The 5,000-nt window shown below is 35.7% G+C and overlaps 1 protein-coding gene across 2 annotated transcripts in view; it reads right to left on the reverse strand.

Annotated features, from left to right (window-relative positions):
* Positions 1 to 2,684: 2,684 nt before the first annotated feature.
* The window catches only part of LOC122265016 (tumor suppressor candidate 2), a 15,404-nt gene continuing 13,088 nt past the window's right edge, over positions 2,685 to 5,000 (reverse strand). For both annotated transcript variants that reach the window (XM_043034161.2, XM_086534000.1), the window contains one exon: positions 2,685 to 5,000. This exon is cut by the window's right edge and continues 1,704 nt beyond it. The gene's annotated coding sequence lies outside the window, so the exon portion shown is untranslated.

A 5,000-nucleotide genomic window follows, 5' to 3' on the forward strand; every position in this document is an offset into this window, starting at 1 on the left:
TTGAAGCAGAGACGTAGGTTGGAAGGAAAGTTGCCAAATGCATAAATGGAAAGTAGGCAGGTACATATATATATGCTTAACTAGATCAACAGAAAAAATGTTGTTTAGTTAATGGATGGGCAGACAGCTTGGTATATGACTAGCAAGTAAATCATGGTAAGTACAAGTGTATGCAAATGAGTCACTAGGAAGTATGCAGACAAATAGTTAAGATAAAAGGACAGCCAAATACACAGGTAAGTTAATTACAAATAGAGAATGATCACCTCGAAAGGAAAAGTGATTGTGATTGTGAGAGAGAGAGAGAGAGAGAGAGAGAGAGAGAGAGAGAGAGAGAGAGAGAGAGAGAGAGAGAGAGAGAGAGAGAGAGAGAGAGAGAGAGAGAGAGAGAGAGAGAGAGGAGAGAGAGAATGAGAGAGAGAGAGAGAGGAGAGAGAGAATGAGAGAGAGGAGGAGGAATGAGAGAGGAGAGAGAGAGAGAGAGGAGAGGAGAGAGAGAGAGAAAGAGAGAGAGAGAGAGAGAGAGAGAGAGAGAGAGAGAGAGAGAGAGAGAGAGAGAGAGAGAGAGAGAGAGACAGACAGAGAGAGAGTGACAGACAGAGAGAGAGTGACAGACAGAGAGAGAGTGACAGACAGAGAGAGAGTGACAGACAGAGAGAGAGTGACAGACAGAGAGAGAGTGACAGACAGAGAGAGAGTGACAGACAGAGAGAGAGTGACAGACAGAGTGAGAGTGACAGACAGAGTGAGAGAGACAGACAGAGTGAGAGAGACAGACAGACAGACAGACAGAGAGAGAGAGAGAGAGAGAGAGAGAGAGAGAGAGAGAGAGAGAGAAGGAGAGAGAGAGAGAGAGAGAGAGAGAGAGAGAGAGAGAGAGAGAGAGAGAGAGAGAGAGAGAGAGAGAGAGAGAGAGAGAGAGAGAGTGAGAGAGAGAGACAGAGTGAGTAATAGCAACAGTAATATATCACTATCATTTCAGGGCTTCATATTAATGCTTGCATCTAACTGTTCTTATCTTTAACAAAGGTGGCTCTCCATATAAAAACAACCAATTAAATCAATCAAATTCACATCAACCAAGTTATTTTTGGTAATTTGGTAATCAATAAATTTAAATATGCACATGAAAAGAATAAGGTTGAAACTAGAAAAAAGAAGTTGAACAGTAATGATAATATAATAGTCATTCTGATAATTAATAGACATAAATATGTCTTTTAAACTTATATTACACAGCAATTGAAAGCTAAAATTTCAGCCATTTAAATGTGTATATCAATGCACACACACACACACACACACACACACACACACACACACACACACACACACACACACACACACACACACACACACACACACACACACACACACACACACACACACACACACACACACTCACTCACACACTCACACACTCACACACTCACACACACACACACACACACACACACACACACACACACACACACACACACACACACACACACACACACGCACTCACGCACTCACGCACTCACACACTCACTCACTCACTCACGCACTCACGCACTCACTCACTCACGCACGCACCCCCCCACACATACACACGCTCTCTCTCTCTCTCTCTCTCTCTCTCTCTCTCTCTCTCTCTCTCTCTCTCTCTCTCTCTCTCTCTCTCTCTCTCTCTCTCTCTCTCTCTCTCTCTCTCTTACACATTTACTCTACCACTGGTTATTATTGTATGCCATTCCTAGTTAGAAATAAAAATCAATGTTTAGTCAAGAACAAAAGCAGAAACATAAGAAGACGAGTTCTAAATATTAAAATCAGTTCCAATCAAATAAATCACATAGTTTCAGGGGATTTTCTTTGTTTTTGTACCCATACTAATCTCCAATACGTAACAATGCGAATCTGAGCTATATACCCATACTACCTATGTACCCATGCTATCGTCGTACTCATACTACACTGAAATACATACATACCCATACCAATACTACCTTCACACTTGTTCTAATCTGTAACACAAAAAACATACTGGTCTTATAATACCTAAGAAACAGACAAGATTATAAAGCTTTATCCATAAAAAAAAAAAAAAATTATATATATATTTATATATATATATATATAATAATAATAATAATAATAATAATAATAATAATAATCTATTAATTAAACTCCACTCAAGAATTACATAACGGAAGAAAAACCATGATTCAAAACCACTCTCTCCTCCCTTATATAAACTGAAAAACTAAGCTCCCTTAGGTTGATACATATTTTTTTTTGTGAAGTTAATTTACCCTCAAAAAGAAAATTCACCCATTAGCAAATATGATTGTCAGACATTGAGCTAACTTGAACACACAATATAGTTAACCTATCAATCAGACATCATTGATGATGTTTATATAGCTTGTCTAGTTCCAATATTTCATGTCACAGAAGGTTATCTGTACTAGGTAAAGGCAGTTTCTTCTTTGAATATAAATTCTTAAAAAAAGGCAAACAGCCATCAGATTAGTAAGTAAAACTGTAATTTACTAATGGTATACAAAAAGACTTTTTCCACACAGCTGGGTGGTTAATTATCATAAATTTGTATCTCTTGATAGAGTGATATCCCTTTGCTATTTAGATCAGTAGTATCTTTATGATAAATGTTAAAAAGGAAATAATTAAATCAATTAAGATCTTGTTATTTCTTTTAAGGAAAATCAAGATATTCATACAGTCTTATGCCTTTCAGAATAAATATAATATACTTCCAATGAATATACACATCACAATAGTAGCATACATCAATTACATTTCTTTATTAAACAAAATAAAAAGGGGCAAGTTATATGGCTCATATTCATATCATAAACCCATTCAGTAAGAAATGACTATCATGTTGTTTAATCCATCTACCATACATATAACTGAGCTTTTTCGAAATCATTTCCAGCCATCAGGATACATCTCTTACAATAACCTGTATCTATCTCACATTACCAATGACTTTTACTTGCATTTCAAAATCATTAGTTAGTAAAAATGTTGGGAATTTTACTCATCCAGGTTTATATAAAGGACAATTTCTGGGTACTGGAATATTCCTATCCACACTTGATTTGAAAGACATCAACTTAATTTAAAGTGCCACACAGTTTGCTTCTGGTATGATTATACTCTTCATGTAAATTAACGTAACCCTAGTTTCATCTACACAAAGTCAAACTCAAAGACTATATTCATACTAGTCATTTTCTGCAATATAAATAATACTTTTCCTTGCTTTCACATCTAATATATCGTATCAAATTACTTAGATCCATGATTACAAATACTGTACATGAAAAAAAAATTAAATATGCATCTTGCTGCATGTATTTCCTTACTCAATATTTTCATCAATATTGATACTGTTTAACCAATCACCTATCTGAGTCTTGGGTACTATCATGATATTATCTGTCTGATACGGCAAATTTGATGATGCATACCTACGACCAGTGGATGGGCAGCACCTACCTCAGTGGAACCTGTATAACCCAATGATTTTTATAAATAGTGTAGCTTTGTGTTAAGGATGTTATCATGCTTGGCACTTTTATCTTGGTATGTTCTGTGCTTTCTCTTGGTATACCCTAGCTGGAGGTTGCACTGGATTTTTTATTATCAGATAAGCCATAATGAAATGGGCTTATGTTAGCTTGTAACAGGTACAATGAGTATTTAGTATTTGCCAAGAGTAAAATAAAATGGTTCAAGATTCCTTACCGATAATATGCTAGAGAATAATTTTTCCAAAGTAATATACAAAAAAACATATATTCAAAACTGTCCAACCACTACACTTCAGAGGAGACATAAGCAACCCATAATCCTAGAACGAGAACGTAACTCTCAAGGTAAAAGAACAGTGTGACCAAGGAGAATAATGTTGAGTCTCCTGTAACATGGTAAAAGATAAATGGGGCAGGAAGAAGAAGAAGAAGAAGTCTGAGCTCCTTTTAGTAGTTTAAAGCTTTTAGTGTCAGTATAGATATGGCTCAGATGTGGCACTTGCTTCAAAATATGTACAAAATTGACAAAAAGGAAAACTCATCTTTATGACTGGCCTTTCAGTCAAAGTCGGTGAGGCAACAGAAACCTCAACACACTTTTCACTTGGCCCAATACTCTTTAGGGGACAGCAACCATAATAACAATAATAAAAATTACAAAGAGCAATAACACTAATGAAAATAATAACAATAACGATAACAATGATAAGCATAATAATAATAATAGTAGCATGATGATTACACGAAACGAATTATTGTCAAGAGGTAGAACTCATTGGTTGTCATGGAGGAATAAAAAGAATATGTGCACAACCAACTGTCTTCATTTTTGCTTATATCCTCTTCTTATTGCACCAAAGTAACTCGGACAGATATGAAAAGAAAACACGAAACCTTTCGTCAAACCATCCAAAATTGGGGATCCATCATGCTCGATTACATGACAGTCTGCATGATGGGAAGAATGGTAGATTGTAGTCTACCATAAATAATAGTTACAAACAGACAACTTCGGGTATGTAAAAAAAGAACAAAGAAAAACAGAAACAAAAGATAACATACTTCCTACCCATGTTGTAAGAAAAGCATCAATTTTGATTATTACATAAGGTAACTATTCTTGCCAGTCTCGGTTTTTGTAAAGAACCAGTCGTTCACAATCTCCAAGCAAATGGTAGAATCCACACCCATGACTCGTATTTATTTCACTGATCTGTCTTCACTCAAAATACACACATGACGAAAGAAACCTTATCCAAAGTATAGAAAAGAAATCTAATCTTAAAATTCTCAATAATACTCATAGAAACACCCTCAACCCTTGGTTTGAAGCCCTTCCTCAAAAAAAAAAATAATTTTGCATTTCCTATAATATTCCTACTATTTCCTACACCTCTTTGGAGTATTCAGTAAACCTGCGGTGATACAGTAACGTTTTTCACTGCAGCTTATTTTGGA

This window comes from Penaeus japonicus, unplaced genomic scaffold (assembly GCF_977035675.1).
Source record: "Penaeus japonicus unplaced genomic scaffold, GWHDUDI00000001_assembly GWHDUDI00000040, whole genome shotgun sequence".
Classification (NCBI taxonomy): Eukaryota; Metazoa; Arthropoda; class Malacostraca; order Decapoda; family Penaeidae; genus Penaeus; species Penaeus japonicus.